The sequence below is a fragment of the Notothenia rossii genome (assembly GCF_949606895.1).
Source record: "Notothenia rossii genome assembly, chromosome: 5".
NCBI lineage: Eukaryota > Metazoa > Chordata > Actinopteri > Perciformes > Nototheniidae > Notothenia > Notothenia rossii.
In genome coordinates, this window is record NC_136903.1 from 23,032,605 (window position 1) to 23,052,272 (window position 19,668).

General features: G+C 40.8%; 1 protein-coding gene across 1 annotated transcript in view; it reads right to left on the minus strand.

Annotated features, from left to right (window-relative positions):
• b4galnt4a (beta-1,4-N-acetyl-galactosaminyl transferase 4a) overlaps positions 1-19,668 on the minus strand; it is a 164,195-nt gene that overhangs the window by 78,912 nt on the left and 65,615 nt on the right. The window lies entirely within an intron of this gene.

Sequence of the window (19,668 nt, forward strand, 5' to 3'; positions counted from 1 at the left end):
AACGGGAGAAGATGAGCAATTATTATCCTGCATGCGTACTTATAGAAATATACAAAACTTATCTTTTCACTCTTGCCTTCAACTCCTAATCAACTAAGCCCTCGCCCTTATTCCTCCTAGCTTAGCACTTTCTACTTTTGTTGTTATTTTGTTTTACTTGCTTGTAAGCGCTTTGTGCACCAGGAAAAGCGCTTTATAAATGTAATGCATTATTATTATTATTATTATTATAGAGCGCCGCTGATTTTTATTTGATGATGATGAGTATTTACGTCCGAGCATAAGAGTATAGAAACAATAGGCCTGCTTGCGCGTGTGTGTGTGTGTGTGTGTGTGTGTGTGTGTGTGTGTGTGTGTGTGTGTGTGTGTGTGTGTGTGTGTGTGTGTGTGTGTGTGTGTGTGTGTGTGTGTGTGCTACTACAAACAGGCAGCTTATATTGAGGTGTCTGTACGTCACAAAATGTGTAATTTATTGATTTAGGTCTCGGACGAGCTTTAGGACTTCTGTCATGCTTGAGTCCACATCGATACAGCAGACATGTAAGGACTGCGAGGAGCCGAGCAATATCTCTCGGGATCAATAATGGTCTGGAGAACTAATGCCTCAAGTGCTCTGATTCGAAATCAAAATGTATCCTCTCAGGCCCTTTTGTTACCAAAGTAGTTTTACCATTGGAATGGAGCAAACTGATGCTGTGTTAACTCTTTGAGTAGTTTAATAAACACATTTACGGCAGGTAGAAAATGTTGGTTTATTGCTTCAAATGCAAAGAAAACATACTGGTATTTTGAAAAAAGCAACATTCAACTTGAAGACAATTAATCAAAATTATTTAAAAATATTTGGCTCATTAATTGCAGGCAGGATTTTGCGTTGGGTTCAAAGGTTGAGAGAGAAAGCAGGCAAAGCGTAAGCCCTCTTTTTGGTGGATTGTCATCTTTGCACAGTAATTAAAACCGTCTGAGCAGGGGTTCCGTAAAACCTGAGGGAAAATACTCGGTGGAAAGACGGCTTAAGGTGACTTAATTCATTATAAATCTAATGTAAGTCCCTTTTAACAAGATACGTGTCAGATACGCAGAAAAGGAAAAATAATGGTTGGAAGGTGATGAGAGGAAGCAAGCAGCGTATGAGCTAAGCCTTGTGCCATGCTCTCCCTTTATTGGAAGAACCAACCGCAATTGTATTAAACTGTATAAGCAACAAATTGCATCACTCTGTAGCTTTTCTATCGCAGTAAGGCTTGGATAAATAAGATGAATAAACTAAAAGAGGTCTGTCATGTCAAGGTTTTCTGTTCAGGCTGATTATCACTGATGGAGTGTGACACGGGGCAGCTGGCAAACAGAACAGGCAAACAGTCGACTGTCAATCATCCCCGACCTGCTTGGTGCTCAATCTGACCTGATCAACACTGAGATCGCCACGGAGACACCGAGGTGGGCTCAGACAGAGAAGGACACACGGGCACGGGCGCACACACACACACACACACACACACACACACACACACACACACACACACACACACACACACACACACACACACACACACACACACACACACACACACACACACACACACACACACACACACACACACACACACACACACACACACACACACACACACACACACACACACACACACACACACACACACACACACACACACGACGGTAATGGGGCATTAACTTGTACTGCACATTCTTTCCCAACTGTTCTTCTCAGCCCTAGGCAGAGAAAACAGATAGATGGAGGGAGGAATATTATTTTCAGTATCGACCAGATTGTGCCCAGAGTACTTCCACACATTAAAAAACACCTGGCTGTTTTTTTTTGACGGAGCAGAGCCTCTCCAAAGGTTTGAAAAAGGACCAAGGTTTTCAGACGTCAGGCCAATGCTGAACAAAAGTTTTCTCGGTAGGTTCTTAAGGACAATAACAAGAATGAAGAAAAATCAACAAAGATGGGTGAATAAAGGGAGCTATATTGTGCCGGCAGTCCAAAGTAAAACATTGTAAAACATAAGGAGCCAGTGTTACATTTGGGAACATCGGGTAATTGTTTGCTTATTTCGCTCTACCGTTTGAACAGATCCTTAATGTGCTAATTAGCTTAATAACCAGCGGGATCAGTGCCACCTGAAGGCAATTAGTTTTAAGAGCTGTTTTTTTTTTATTATATTTCCTTAGCTGCTGTTTTATATGTGTGTTTGCAGTTTGAAAAAACATCTGAAAGCCTAAACTTCGACTGCTGTCACTTTTATTTCCCAAACATGGCGCAGGGTGACCAACTGCTCCTACAATAATCAAACAGGCAAGAGCGTCTTTGTGTGGGCACTTGTGCATCATACTGTGTGTTTATTGCACACAACACCTAAAACCTTAGCACATTTGGTGGTAAGACATCAAAGCTTACATTTAAAATACAACAATTACTCCTTCCTCCCACTCTAAACCAAACAGCTCCCTTGACCTAAATCAAGGATGTAATATGAGGTAACTCTCTGTCCACACACACACAAACACACAATTGTCCAACATGTATCTACTTGGTAAAAGGAAGCAAATTAAAATGCTGAGGTAAATATTGAATGAAAATACCATCAAAAGTTTAATGACGGGAGTTGCGAGGAAATGTTCTTCAGCCTTTTATCTTAAGCGTGCCCTTCATAACATCAACAACAATCCAGAAATTCATATTAATTCACCATACTAATAGGACTGTCACACATGTATCTATTAAAACTATTTACACATCATTTGCATATCCTAACTTTTACAGGTGAATGTGTGTTGGTGTATTCTGCCTTTGCTTGTACACTTCTTCAGTCCATACATGTACATGCACACAGTCGAACTTCATTACTTGACTTCACTTCATTATAATAAAAAGTGGCTTGTTGGGATCAATAAGCTAACAGCAAGAGCCTCAGGAGGTGGTCGTGTCTTCATTATCCGTGACTGTAAGTAAAGACGGCACGATAGAAAGGACCCAGCGTGCTTCTATGGAGATTGTGCAGCGCTTACAATCAATATTTACATCTTCTTATCTTACCCCTGCTGAATAAATACAGTCATATGCTCTGAATATGTGAGGAACAGGTATCAGACATTATGACAAAAAAGCCCTAACAAGAGTTTTACAAAAATAATATTCACATGAGTTAATAAAATAAAAATGTTAAGTGATTTAGCCGTTAAAGAAAAATGCAGAAACCGGTTTATATGCACTCATTTTAGTGAGCCGAGGAATCAATACCACTAACAATGGCTTGTTAGGACTTAAACAGGTGAGTGAGGCAGCATGCAGTTTCTAGTTCACTTCACTGGCACAGCAGCATCTTAAATCTTAAATGGAGCGATTAGTTACATTGCTGTTGGATAAGTCAACATGTCTTCTGAGAGGAAGGTCTAGAGGCAAGCTGAATTTCAGCATTTCCAGTGATGTGGGTCTTCTATCAGTCTGGGGCACAGGGGGAAAGTGACTGGCAACTGTTTTAGCTGTTGGCAGTTGACAATTGCCGCTCATGGCTATTTATCTCCCCCGCAGTTAGCAACACGCCAACAATGCGTTTACTGGGGTGAGAAAAGACAACACTGACTGATTAAAAGCCACAGTCTGTGTTCACTTTGTGTTTTCACAAGCTCTGTATTCTTTACCCAACCCTTGATGTTAAGCACCATCACACCAACCAAAATGTTACTAAAATATTGGTGTGGCGACTTTACCCTTCTGCAGGCAACAGACATTGTTTTTGTGGTTCTTGTGCAGCTAAGATATCCTGGCTAATATTTCCGAGTCAGTGCCTGGGTATTAGCAACTTGAGATTTAAGACAGGAGTCGGAAAGACGTTCGCGACCGGATTGTTTCATGCTCATTTTAATCTAATAAAATAATCAAAATGAGTTCTTTCTCACTCACAAAAGGCGGTCAACCAGATCACTTTTTATTATAAAATGATTGTCCCATTGATTCTGCATTCATATGCAAGTATTTGTTTAAGGAGATTATTGACGTCCTAATATAGGCCGGTGCAGTTTTGACAGCAAACTGTATGAAAGAAGAATGAATGTATCCACATGTTTAAGGGCATGCCACTACACAAGCAGTAACATCTTCAGACGTACAGGCTACAAGACGTATTGACTGTGTAATGTGAGTTGCAGTGCGTTTCACATGCTGTTTCTGTGAAATGTAGGTTCCCTACTGTCTGCCAGTATACCGCCTCTGACATTTCTGCTGACCAGCACTCCCCAGGTCTCTCTTCTGTTTAAGTATTTTCTTCCCTCCATCCTTCTTCCTAAGGCAATTTTCCAGCTCCTTCCTCTCTCTTCCGTTCTACTAAGAAATACTGTTTAATTCAGTTTGAATGAACTTTTTCCTACAAGTCCGGAGAGAGCAAAATGAATGCTTAATATAAAAACCTTCTCCTCCCTGACAAGATGCATGAAGGACCACTTATTATATAAGCTCTGAGTGCTCTTTAAAACATTTGCCAAGCACTCAATTTAAAGTCTCCTAATCGAGCTGGTGCAACCAAAAACTAACTAGGATTAATGGTTGCAGAGTAAGTAACCATTAATCAGAGAAAAACCTTGGCTTTCCATCCTGGCTAAAGACTGATAAAAAACTTTCTGAGGCTAAAGGCAAACAAAACGACTAAAATGACAGAAAGTTTGGCCAAAAATGAACAAGCAATAATTTAAAAAGTTTTGAAAAATGCAAACATTTTCATGGAAGTGAGCATTAGGGGTTACAACGAAAGGCTTCGATTTATTTGACTTTGTTTAAGTGTTTTTAATTTTGGAAGCGGGCCAGCAGGAGATGGGGAGATGAAAGGAAGCTGTGGCCACACCAGAGTCCATTTTAACTAATTTAATCAAACACAGGGATGTGTCAGCAAAGCCTGCGGCACCAGGGGATGACTTTTACTGTTTTCACTTTTACCTTTTCATCCTTACCCCATGATGTCTTTCTGCTTCGTTTTAAATATTGACATCACCCTTGGGCTTGGAAAACATTTCCGACTCAGTCTTTCATCTCAAGGAAAGCCTCTGTAGCTCAGCATCCATGCGTGGATACCGTAAATGTACAGATACGTATTTCAGATGACCCACGGCGTTTTGACCTTTGTTGCCTTTTCAAATCCCAGTTTTTCTCTTTTCTTTTCTTACCCGGTAGAGCCTCTACAGTCTTGCCAATGAAATTCAAACCGACAGGACAGGCAGGAGCAGCTTTGAGGAGTCCTCTGGTTAATAAACTGTGTCACAAAGAATGTCTCTCTGTGGGACACTTCATGGATGGCACACCTGTTTAGAGATCTTACGTCCACCTGTTTAGTCTCCACTGTTTACGCCTCATTTCCTTCGTGTGCCTCTATGTTGATTCATGTTGTGTCATCACCCTCAAACGTCCCTCATCCTCCTTTGTCACCAAGACAACAAGAAAGGTAATTAAAATAGTCCCATGCTGCTTTTTGTTTAAGGTTCCCGTCACCCACCACAAGCCTTGGAACCACTTCACAGCAACCCGCTGCCACCGTTTAGCCCAACAGCTCTTTCACAACACAAAGCCACCAGTCATTTATGCAACTTTATTCCTACAATTATACACCCAGCCTGACAGAGGAAACGTACTGTTAGACGTACGCTTTTTTCACAGCAGTCCAAATTTAAGAAATGTTTGTTTTCCCTGAGTTACAGATTCATACCCTTAAAATAAGTAGAATTTTCCACCGTACAAAGAACAGAACGACTACAAGGCTTGTCTTAAAACATTGTCAGTGAGGGTATCCACTAAGTTTTATTAAAGTAGTTTGGTCTGTCTGCTGCTGTCACAGAGAGACGGTTTGAATGATGATGAAATGTCTATAATTTATACCTTAAGAATAAAATACACCCTGTAAGGAAAATGCCAGAATTGTAAGTGTTGCTGCTAGATGTGGCACCCTTATCACCTCTGCACTATTTTGACTCTTAGTTTCTGTTTTTTTCTCTGCCTTATTTTCACATTTCATCATTCTGCCTCCAACTTCTTTGACATCAGCTCTATTTCAGCACCCACGCAGCAAAGTCACGACTAACTTTGTGGCACGGGTATTCATTGGTGCCTCTGCATGTTAGTGGAGATGGATGGCGGCAAGAAAAGAACAATGAATCTTCATAATAGCCGCTGTGTGTCTCTCGCCCATACACACCCACAATCCTCAGCTGCTCTTTTGTCTTTAGGCTACTGTTTTTTGTATCTCATGCCGTCCCTTCACCCCTCCCTTCATGTGCTATCCATTCATCCCTTCATAGAACCACCTGTCCGTCCAATCTCTAGACACCTGGAAGGAGGCGTAAAAGTAATTTATAACTCATAGGGACACCGTGTCGTCTATTTACAGCCTGCCCACCCTCTTTGGATCGTCCATCTATATCAATCAGGTGCGTGGGTTGTACTGTATCTACCTGCAGGCGTGTTGTCAGATCAGAGATGAAATGTACTGTACTTACATGCCTTATAATTGTACAAAAAAATGACTCAACAGGAAACCCACACGTTGTATGGCACCACTCACTTCTTGAGTACTGGACTGAAAAAGATAAATAAGCTTGAGATAGCATTTTCCTCAACATACTTTATAAGAGAACAGTACATGAGGGCTGTGGCTTTCGTGTGCTTCACATTATTATAATGCCAGTGTGTGATTTATGTCCTGTCCTGTTTCACTCTTCAGCATACTGACAGATATCCCTAGATATTGTAATAGGTAGAGCAATACCATCATTGTATCTGGAACTTGTATTGCATTACTGTTGCCTGCGCTGCATGGAGGACAGTGATTGGCTGTGACACAGCTGTTGCTCAGGGTCAACTCTTTCAATTTTACTCTGTATGGCTGCCTCATCATCTTTTCTTCTTCTTGTGCTGTGTCCATCACATTAATGTCCAATTCTCAGCCCACCAATCTGTCTGATTCTTTCCCCCTCTCTATCTCTCTCTCTCTGAGCCTGTAGACAATTCTGGGAATAATATAACGGATCATTTAACACGTATATTAGACATTCCCTTTTTATGGCTGTACAAATTCAACCAAACCTTCTGTACCTTTTCCACATGAAAAAACCTGCCTTCAGTTTTTAAATCCTACGCTTCGCACAGTAGTCACATAAAGTGATCTTGTAAAAGAAAAAACTAGTACTGTGTGCAGTGTGTGACAAGAGGACTTTTATCCTGAATTGCTGTAGCTTTCTAATTATCACAGATGTTTGGCTCTGTCATTGTTAGTCTTCCTTAGCTGTTTGACAACTTCTATCTCATCCATTTAGTCATTTCGTGTGCAAATAAAAGCTAACCCTCTTCTGTAAATCATGCACTTAATTACTTACTTGGTTGCATTAATTACAGCAGCATAAAATCCTCTTGACCCTGAGAGAGACACGCTGCATGCAAACAGTTGTAAGCACTGGCCGCTGTGAGAGTTGGTCTTCATGCTCCTGCTGGTGTGAGAATTATAAATATTGCAATAAATATGCCCTCTACCCACCTAATCGATGCACCACACACGACTAAAACCACGAAAATTAAGAAGTGCTTCAAGCTGTAAGAAATTCAGACACAATTTCATGAGAAAGAAAAACTAAAGGCAACTTTTCCAAATCACAGTGGAAATAAGCAGAACAGATGTTAGATGATAAATACATCATGATCAAGCCTTGCCGGTCGTGGTTGTGTTTTTAAATGATTTTAAATTAAAATCTTCAGGGAAACTTTTAACAGTTGCCAATTATTAGTCATCTGGAGGAGATCTGTACATTATCTTTTGTGAGGATCTTATCGACTGGAAAAGTTTAAGAAAGTATTTCCGCTCATTATCATGTGCATTCTCACATCAGCATTAACAGGTGGGTTGACAGTTGTGTTGTGTGTGTTGTTTGCTTATCATTATTCAGTGTGAGCTGTGTCGATTGCCTTAATTTGTACAGTTCGTCTTTTTTTTAATAACAGTACATCCACAGAGACAACTTTTAGGTGACTCATCTATAATATATATATTTAAAAGTAATGATAATAACTTTGCACTAGACCTTAAAAAGAAAAAAATATAAAGGTTCTGAATCTTAAATCAATTTACGTACTTCATGTACAGCAGTGGTTCTCAAAGTGGGGGGAGCGCGCCCCCAGGGGGGCGCAGAGGCATGACAGGGGGGGTGCGAGAGACCAGGACGAAAAATGGTTATTAAAAAAAAAACACCAGATTGATGCTTTTAACTTCAATATTTAAAAATCTTCCCGGGGGAGCTTTGCCCCTGGACCCCCCTATGTGAGGTCCACACACCACCTAGAAAAATAGCACTTTACCCCTGCTTAACCTATATGCTGTGAGCTGATTATCGAGCCTTCATTGTAACAGTTGCGGGTACGTTGTGTATTTGCGTGAGGATTGTTGCAGTAGAAAATTCCACTGTAGCGCCTGGTACATTAATGGGAAACCTTAAATGTTTGAGCACCCTCTATGAAACGTCAAGCTACCCCACAGCACCCCCAAAAGAAATCTCTGGCACTGCCACTGAGCCTGACTATTTGTGTTGGGGGGGGACTGACTTTTTTTTTTCTCCAAAGGGGGGGTCTGACAGAAAAAGTTTGAGAACCACTGATGTACAGTGACAGGAATTCTTCCGTCTTTTGTTTTTAATTAAGAACAAACCCACAACACAGACAGAGAGACACTCTCACAAACATTGATTCACTGGTTACAAATAACTTAGTGTTGCTCCTGTCCGGTCAGGCGCAAATTGAAAAATTGGTTTTCTCCTGCCAGCTGCCCTCTCACAAGAATCTGAATGGGCCACTCCGGCTCCATCTATGCCTCCTAGCCAGCGGCATTGACTTGTGTGTCGATATACCTGCAAACTTCTCCTGGCTCAAGTGAGAAGAAAGAGGCAGTGGGTTGTTTAATGACAGAATAAATCCAGAAGGATGCTTACAAGGAATTGATATCCTGACAATAACAACGGATCCAAACAAAGCGCTTCAGTAGCTCATGCTGTCTGTACTGTAGCCAGATTAATAGACTGCTAGCTTGGCCAGTTTAGGTCATTACCCGTGGATGAGATACATGAAGAATAATTACAGTCTTTCCTTTATCTTGGCCAGTTCATAGTCCTGTTTAATGCTTAATCCTTTTTTATCCATTTTCTCAAAGCGCTGGTACGACATGTGAGTTGTCATAGCAGCCAATTATGGGGAAGATTGCATCCGATATATGTGGCGTGATTGGAAAAGCTGGTAAATGAGGCCCGTCTCATTTAGAAGCTCCTCACAAAGACTTTTAAAGGTCAGATTCAAACTGTGGTTTCTATGGTAATCACAACAGTGTCATCAGTAACTGACAAGTGCAGCAGGTTATATTGACTTAAATATTATGGCATTTTAATTACATCATTATACCAGTATCATAATGCACTTAATGTAAAATGAAATTGAAATGCAAATGCAGAGCATACCATTCCCCTCATATAAGATGAGGTGGGGAGGAGGGGAGGAGGGGAGAGAGGAAGAGTAGCGAAGGTTCAGGAAGCTGAGATACACAATGTTGTATCATTTTATTCTATACTGTAGTAGTAGATATAAAAACTTCAATATGTCCAAAACTCAGCTGCCTGCTTGCTCACCTCCACCCGACGCTCCGACCACATCACCCCTATCCTCCATGACCTCCACTGGCTCCCCATCAAACACTGCATTGACTTTATAATCTTACTTTTCACTTACAAAGCCCTCAACAACCTTGTCCATTTTTGTTTCAAGCTCACCATGTCTTCTTGAGATTCAAACACTTCTAATCAGCTTGACTGATATGTACAGGTACATCATACACCATGAAATATGTTGAGCTGTGTTATCAATCATTGATTCAATGTATATACAACAGTAAAGGATACATTCTTTTTTGGTGAAAAATACATGAAACGACAATCCAATTATAAATAATGTAGTAAGTGTATACATAGTACTTATAAATGCTTAATGGGGGAGTTGAAGTAAAGAGTTTCCATGTAAACTACATAAGGACATAAACCCAGATCATTCTGTTTCATTGGGCAGGGGAAAAGAAGACTGGCAGAAGGAGAGGAGACAGAGGAATGATGACAGGGCAATTCAAATAGTGGAAGGTAGGTGGAGAAAAAGGTGGGTGACCATGGGTGGTGAGGGAAGAGGAGATCAATCAACAGGCTCCATGTGTCTGGGCTGTGCTGGGACAGCAGAGATCAATGAGGAGTCAGGCCCACGGGCTGGTTCACCACATGAGACCATAAATTATAGACTGGAGACACACACCGGCAGAATAAGGGGAGAAGGAATGAAAGCAAAGAAGGGAGAAGAGAAGTAGATGGGGAGAAGAGGAGACGGAGGTAAAGACGCAGAGAAAAATACTGAAAGTGTAAATGACGTAACAAAGTCGCCTTATTTAAAAAGATTAACAATTCATTTCATAGTTAAATTCAATAAATAAAGACTTTATTTCATGTAATATTATAATCGTTAAAATATGGCATGATTTAATACAGTTTTGTTTTATATGTTACACCAATATGCGTAAGTGTTTGTTCTTTCTTGTGCCTAGGAACTAATGTTTGTTCATGCACTAGTACTGCATGTTTTGTTGATGCACTGGGCAACTCAACGTGGGTTGATGTCTTTATCGAAGCTCTGCTGCAGTCCGTGACATAAAGTTATCATTGTGACATAAAGTTATCATTGTGACATAAAGTTACTCAGAAAGGAAACTTAAAAGAATCAAATAATCTCCTTTCACGACAAGCGGCCAACGAGGTATTTGTTTCATATTTTCATGTGGGCGTCCTGTCCTATTTTCATTCATATATTTGTATCTGTTGCACACTATGCTAATGTCTTTGGCTGTATATATGTTATTTTTTGTTGTAGTTCTCACGGCGTAATGGAAGAAGGGAGGCTACAAGATTAAACGCCCAAAATAAACACCCGTTTTAAAGAACCGACCTGTGTCGTGAAGAGAGCTACAGAAAGAGTTAGACGCGCATAGGAACAGGCGTTAACCTTGAAAGTCAATTGTATGTATGAGAAACATTTGCATAGGTAACTGAAGTGGGAGTGGATGTCGAGTTAAATCAAAACACTGTTTACCAGCGTGTTTCTAGGCCTACAAGAACGTTAACCTGTAATATTGTCATCAGTGTTTTTTATCAGCAGGACTCATTCCGTGAGGAAAATTAATGAGTTACTTCTCTCAATACACTTGTTAATGTTTTGAGGCCACTCTTAGATTAAAGAGTGCAGACTAAAAAGAGGCACTTGAAAGCTGGCACCTATAGAAACTCCCTGGAGGGAAGCTGAAGCAAAACACGAAAATCTCCTCCAACTCTTCAGCGATATGGCACTCGCTCCAACTCTGGTGAGCAGGGAATACTGATGAAAGCAGGAAGTGTTCCCACAGGAATGCAAATGAACCTCTCCCTTAGACCTACATATATTCAGCATGCCCACACTGATAATTGTATCTTCCTATTCAATTACTCACAACGCTCCATCCATCCTTCTACTCATGGTGCTACTCTGCAAAGTCTTCCTTATCGGCCTCTTTTCAAAAGCCTCGTGGAGTCGTGGGAGATTTGGCGAGAACGATGAAGAGGGTGGGGAGAGAGTTTTGCTTCTATTGTTTAATAAGGTCCTTATCCCTGCCTTGTTTCTATTGCCTATAAATAGTCTTAATGGAACAAAACAAAACAAAATGGAGGTGTGCACTCTCTTTGTTTCTCTTTATCAAGGGACAACAGGAGCAGCACCTGCTTGTTTAATCTGGCAGACACACAGACAGCTCCTACACACTCGCATACATACACAATAAAGGGGTAGCACCCACTGCCAGGTCATTTTCTATGATCGAGCCTCCAAGAAGCACTTAAAACATTAAGCGCTTAACAAAGTTTGTCTTGCAGAGGTTGATGCATTTTCCCATTTGACTATAAGCACTTTATGTTCTCAAGGATTGTGATCATGTAACGCTGCATAGCCTGTATGAGTAGGTCTGCCATGTTATGATGTAAGAACACTTATAATGTAGTATTTGTTTTAGTTGTATCCTTGTGAAATAAGCAGATGGATATTCATCCGAGAATGGGTAGGAAAAGAAATCTATTTCTTAAACAGAGGTTATATATGCATTATTAAACTGAAGAAGCAGGTAACACTATACATTAACCAGTGTTTCCCCTACCATTGTATGTATATATATATATCACCAAATTGCAACTAATCTATATCTACTGTCACTTTTCACATTGAACATGTGCTCTTATATTAAAGAAACTAAACACTTTCATTTTAAGTTGTGAGTTTAGTGTTTTTGACCCTAAGAAACCCCCCCCCCCCCCCCAAAGCAGTAATCCTAGGGGAAACACTGCATTAACCATCCACTCCCACAACCTGGGGTCCATTTCAAACTTGTTTTTATTTTAAATTTATGTAGAAAAGCTTAAACAATGACGAAAAATGACAGACTTGACCAGATAACAATTGATTCTGGAAATTCACAACCGTAATAGCTTTTCCTTAATAATTGAAGTCCTGAGCTCATTGACTTCCAGTGCCTTTATCAGCTGTCCAACATGACATGTCCTTTTAGCTGATGCTTTTATCCAAAGTGACTTGCAAACGCTTCAATACAAAATACATGCCTAAAGGAGCAATTATGGTTTGAGTATCCTGCCCAAGGACACTTTAGACTGCAGAGCTAGGAATCAAACAACTCACCTTTTGATTGGTAGACTCCCATTTACCCCCTGAGCTGAAGTTCCCAGAGCAGGCATCAATCATATCAGTGCAACCGAACAATAAGTCTAGAGTCATGACTTATGACCTAATGACCTTCCGCAAGCATGGCCCCAGCATGAATCTGACCATCAACAGCAAACAGCCAGCAGGTAACAGCTTAGCACCGTCCACTGCTGGAACAGCGGCAGCTGGAGTAACAGCAGTGGAAAGGGAAGGAGGAATCTCCAACAGTGTGTCTAAAATAATTGAGAACACTCCTGGTGTGAGTCTTTATCCCTACATTGGATGAAAAGGAAAGTGAAATGCGGTCATGGATTCCTTTGTTTAGGTTGCTATGTGGATGTAGGAATTATCTACAACTTCAACAGTAGGTCTGCATGCCTTGAGTGTTGGAATCTAGTCATATTGTAGCAGATTTTAAAGAATGTAGAGCTCAGTGCTGGAGCCCTCAGCTTGATTCTCCATCCTCTGTGAACAAACACCAGGCAGACAAATGCCTGAGAGGTGATGGGCAGAATGAGTGAAGCACTGAAACAACAAGAGCACTAAGTATTCTTGAATCGAATAGCCTCACATCACAGTCATAAGTCACAGTCTGCAGGGTTACAGCTAGTTATCAGTTACGTACACCCAAGGGAATAAATTCATTATCAAGGTGATGAGCATCGCTTCATAGGAGTCAGTACTTTGGGGCTCTAGTCCTTTACATGTGTACACAATACACTTAAACGTCTATAGCTGTGGCCATTGTTATGAGTGCAACGTATGTAAGAAGAGAAGTCAGACAATCAGACTATGTTATCAACAAGCCAATCCCACACATATTACATAAACGCATTTATTTGAGGGTAAAACTAAAAGTAAGCACAAGGCAAATGTCAGCAGTAATCCCTCCTTTTCAAAGAAAACAAACCACAGCTGGTGTGTCGGGTTGAAGTAGAACTATGGGAGGCGTGTACCGCAGTGGATAGAGCCTTGGTTTGGGGATCAGATGCCTTGGTCTGGGGATCAGATGGTACTCAAAACTGAAATGAAACACTTAGCAGGAAGCTCAACGAATTCACTGTTTCTAAGATCAAAATAAGTTCACTGCAGCACTTGTTCCATTTTAAGAATATTAACAACCTTATTCATATTTTGTCCTTGAATTGCTCCTCATGCGAGTTTCAGTAGACTTCTTAAGTGATGTTATTGAATGACAAAGTCAGACCTCATGGGTTTTCATGACTACTTTACTCTTAAACGTTTGAGGGCTATTATGTTGGCTGTATAGCTTGTTACTGTCTCCCTGTCTCAGATTCAGTCTTTCAACCTTCCGCTCCAATTTGTCATGGGCGCCTCAAGGGGAAATGACCCACCATTATCTAAAGCTCTGAGTTCATAATTCACAGCTTACTGCTTTGCTTACTTGGGAACAGAGAGGAGTCCACCAATAATAGCTTTATTATCTCCCATTTAGACTGTCAACCAGTAGCTGTTCTCAGCTTCACTCCACAGACTTCCAGTTGGCAGAAGACATTTTCATCAAGCACAAAAATGTGATTCACCTGTTTTGGTAAGATGGGTGAAAAATCACACGAGAAAAGTGACAGAAACAAAAGCAGTGTGAGCTCAGACATCCTGGGGTTGGGCATTCGAGCTGATGTACCAAATGCCTCATAGGAGATCCATTTCCAATTGGCTGGCCGCGGATCCAATAAGCAGCAGAGAAATCCCTCAACCAAATGTCAGAGATGAGGCCACTGAGTCACCGCCTGGATGCTTCATCCTGCCTGGCTCATCGACAATCCTTTCAAATCTGTGACAACTCTTGAAATGCTAAATAAATGTAATGGGTACCTGAAAAAAATGAGTCATGTGTCACTGGTCGCCACGGTCAACTCTTAAAAGCCAAATTGAGCAATTATGCTATGGTGCTAATCCCCTATGTTTGGGTCAATTTTAACAGATTACACAAAGCCTGATACCCGTCTCGAGCACACAGCATCATCGCGGCCAAATCTGTGCGATGCACTCAGAGTGGAGTCTCTCTGATCAGCCATGTGTTTATTTACTAGTCAGTCCGTGCCCTGTGCTTCTCATCATTCTCTCCCAGTGCCAGCTCCAGATACTTCTCATCTCCCATAAACTATCGGCAAGGCCAGAGCGGTGTAAGGCGGCCATATTTACCGCCCTAAAAGGAATTGAAGGTTAACAATGAGGCCTGGTTACTGCAGTTTATGAGCTGCTGTAAAATTGCCACTATGATTCAAATCTGTGTCAGGTAAAAGACAATGGTGCCACGTTTAATCTGAAGCCTCCTGTGAAATATTTCCTCACACTCCTCCTCCCTTGCTCTCATCTCCATGACCTTATTTGCGGGCCTTTACCCTGACTAACTGGCCAATTACCGCCCACCTTATTAATATCTGGGAAAGTGCACTGAGAGTCATTGCCCTGCCCTTTACTGTATGTGCTATATACTAGGGAGCTAGATACAATCAGGGATACAGTATGATGCACGTCCAAGGAGTTGAACGCATCTTCAGGGACAATAGATAACTCAAAAATATAATTATTAATACACTGCAATACTAAAATTTCATTTTAATACCAAAAGTTCCTCCCATACATGGCAACTGTCAATCTTTAGTTTTCTTTTCTCCAATCTTGTTTGTGTGTCGGTGTGAATAACCATCCATCTAACATCTGTGACTGTCAAGCAAAAGACCTCTGGACACATGCATGCTTTCATTTATCTTTCAATCAAAAATAATTAATCGCAGTTTCATCTGCCCTTCTCTTCTGTCTCTTTTTGTCCTCCAGTCTTTTGTGAAGCACCAAACCTCCTTTTCTCTTGCTCTCATCAGGTATGAAAGATGAAGAAGGGGAGCCCCGAAAGCAATCCGAGTAGTAAAACAGAATAAACTGCTCATCCATATTACACACAAAAATGTAGTAAAGCAGAAAAAAACAGTAACCAGTTCTGAGTTGGCACCTATATACAGTCTATGACACACACACACACACACACACACACACACACACACACACACACACACACACACACACACACACACACACACACACACACACACACACACACACACACACACACACACACACACACACACACACACACACACACACACACACACACACACACACACACACACACACACACACACACACACACACACACACACACACACACACACACACACACACTGTGACTGTTCTAAATCAATTCTAGGGTTTATCTTTAAAAGCAGGTGGCCACAAAGATACTCTATGTCTTTCCAAAAATAAAATATATATATACAAAGAAACACTCGGTTGGTTCCTGTAATTGCCTAACCTGACACACTTTGTCATCTATTCAAGCAGCAATCTTGGTGATGTGCAGGCAAAGGAAGAAAGGTGCAGAGGGAAACATTTGCCTGAACCTTTCACAGAGGCAGAAAGGAGTGTAATTACTTCCTGCTCCTCTACCTCTCACCTCTCTTTACTTCTGATTTTCTCTTGTTTTATTCCAGCATACTTCCCTGTTATGTGCTCAAAGGTTTTTCTCTCTTCTGCTCCATCCATCTCAAAACCAACAAGAGAGTCGCAGGATACATTCAAAAGGCTTTTATCAAAAATAAGCATCCACACTTTTACCTTTTCTCGCACCAAGAATACCACTTAGCCCTTTCTTTCACTTGCACTTTAAGAGAGGAAGCAGGAGGCAGAAAGTGTGGGACACAGAGAGGTGAAGCGAATGAAAAGAGTGTAATTTAGACTCTCGGTTGCAGGTCTCAAAAAAGCCCTCATTAAATTCATTTAAGCAGTAGGAGATACACCGAAATCTTTCTCTACCTGTGTGTGGGTGACAGTCCTTGAATCTCCCTGCTGTTTGTGCTGCCCAATTGCAATAAGGCCATTCCCCTTCCTATTCATCTTGAGTGCTCACAGCCTTAGAGGCTTTTCTGTTTGTTTGCATCTGTGCAATTTTAGTTTCATTGTCTGAAATGTCTGAAATGGCAGCTTTAGTGAGCTATTAGTGCAGAACAAAACATTAGAGAAGATTAACCAAGGAAGCAAACAACGGAGAAGGGCCTCTGTCCCCCTGACCCATATCACAGCACATTAAAAACACCAAATCATCCAAATATGTCTCTCCCTCTCCATCTTTCTCTCTCTCTCTTAGACGCACGTCTGGTGTTGAACTAACTTTGGCTATCAGGTCTGCAAACAAGGACGACAGCTTTGGCCTTTGGCTCTGACATTTTCTAAGTGAAGGAGCGCTCTCGTCACATCGACTGAAGCTGTCAATTATCTTGCTTTGGATTTCCTCGAGATGTCGGAGCAGCCAGGGAGAAATGTGAAACAGGGTATGTTACCTGCACACACATAAAAGCACACACTTATGAAGTCAAACATTGCTGAAACAAAGAGCTAATAAATGGGCTAATAAATTATAGATGAAGAGAGATGTGGTTATAGAGCCTTACAGAAAGGGTCCTAAGGGTGAGCGCACACACACATTTGAGAGGATAGAAAGAAAACAAAGCGGTGTTATAGATAACCATAAATGGAGTTCAGTCTTTTCTTTACAGATCGTAAATCCAACTAAGCACCTCCTGCAATGGGCCAATTCTATCTCCTATATTGTAATTGTGATGATTTAGAGCGTGTTTACCGTCCGTGTGTGAACACAGTTCATCCAAGTGATCATTATTAGAAGCAAACCAAATCTATCAGCCGTCGTTTAGCGAACAAATGACAAAGCGGTGCTATTAAAATCCATAAAGGCCTTGCCATAAACTTTCTGACACATTTAAGTGACTTCAGCAGAATGCTTACAGTGCAGCTGAATATTTGAGTTTCAGTGCGGGAGACTGACTCATCCCAAGAGCCGCTTTCCATTTAACTGTTACAGAAGACGAGCCCTAACGCTATCCGTCAGGTTGTAGAGTTTAGAGGCCGGACGTTCACAAAAAAGAAAAAACCCTGCCAGCTCCACTTCATGACTCTTATCTCTTCGAGCACATTTCCTAAAGCCTCCACTTAAATCGATTTTGAAGACGACTGCATTTTATGGAATTAGATGTATCGTCTTTTTCTTTCAGATGGTGCCCTAAGCTAGTCAACAGAACTTCGGCGATATCCCAACAATTTGGGTTTTAACTTTGAGGGATTAAACTCCTGCAGCCACAGCTTGAGCAGAGCATGTTTTGGATGGTGAACTAAAATGATGTTACGCTGCTGATGCAGGTCAGAAATCAGTGTGACTACCATCATACAGAGACGGACAACGTTATTAGATATAGTAAAACATTATAAATCGGTTCTTAATTATCAGTTATATATGGAAAAAAGAGAAATGAAGAATAGATTAGAGGTCACAAAGTATTTTATTCATAAACATGTGTTAAGAGATTCTGAAAGTTTCAGGAAAAAGGACCCCCTCTGTTTTTCTCCTGATCCATTTATATAAAAACCTGTCTGAAAATGAGCTGATCAGATTTTGGGCACTTTATGATGTCATAACGATTTTTAGGCTTGTGTAACCATTAGCCAATAACCAACCAAGGTAGCCCCCCACCTTAGCACCTGAATCTCCTCCTAGAGCCCCATTGTGTTCTTTTTAACCAAATATATCTCAGTGGGATGCTACAATGTATGATCCGTTTGGTATTTCGAGCCAAACACTTCAGAGACATGTTTTGTATATATAACTGAGAATAAGAATATTATAGGGGACCTTTAAATCATTACTTAGAATAAAGAAAATATGTTTCTTCATTTGAATTCAATCCACACAGATGCTTCTCAGGGATTTATTTTATAGCCCAGTGTAATGATGCTCACTAACAGGCAGAGAGATAAAAGCTTTTCACTACACAAATACCAATAACTTCATCTGACACATCCATTAGTCGGTGTCCGTCTAAATCCCTTGCTCTACAACTGTTTTAGCTTCTTTTATATAAAAAGAAGCCAAAATAGCCACAGCCGGCCACATGTGTGAACATTTAATTGCTGCAGATTGCTTGCCTTCACGGCCAAGTTCCTCGTACCACAGGTAGTCGTACACCTGAGCCTCCGGCCAGATACCATTTCAAGGTAGAGAGCCCGACAACATGAGGGGCAAGTGCTGGCCTGGAAAGCTGCTCGACTGAGGTTGAGAGAGGTGGGAGTAATAATAAATTGCCTGCCTCAAGGCCAAGGGATGAAGGGTGAAGAGAGTATTAAAAGAGTCATTACTTTACTAAAGAAGACAGGAAACTGCTTGGTTCAATTAAAATGAGAATAGAGTCATAAAGAGGAACAGTGTGATTGTGACTGCTCAGCAGGCTTAAAGTGACAAGTGATATTTTTTTATTTCTTAACTACACCTAGTTTGTTGGCCCTTTTCCATTGATCTGAAACCCTGCATCTACTTTCTTCACATGCCTGCTCATCAATCTTTACATCTATCTCATGATTTGGTTTGTAATATGATATGATATCATTGAACCGAACATGGTGCTGTGATATTTTTGGACCAGGTTATTACATTTTAAAAAGGGAGCCCTTGTTTAAAAAAGTAGACTATTTGGTATTAAATAAAAAAATGTAAAGTTTATTCACATATCTTTCACTGTATTGTTTACTCAACGGATTGAATATTGAATTGCTCTGTTAGACTGGCGTGCTGTGATACCATCTTTCCCTCTTACTCCCGCTGCCGAACGGCAATCTCGAGGAAGAAAGATTGGCAATTATGAAAAGAGCAACACCAGTCTGACTTCATTTCTTGGTGTTATTTCTTAAATCTCAGAGAGATCGCACTTTCTATTCTCTCACACTTCTAATAAAACTCAGTTGTATTCAATCTCATTGTGGTATTACATGTT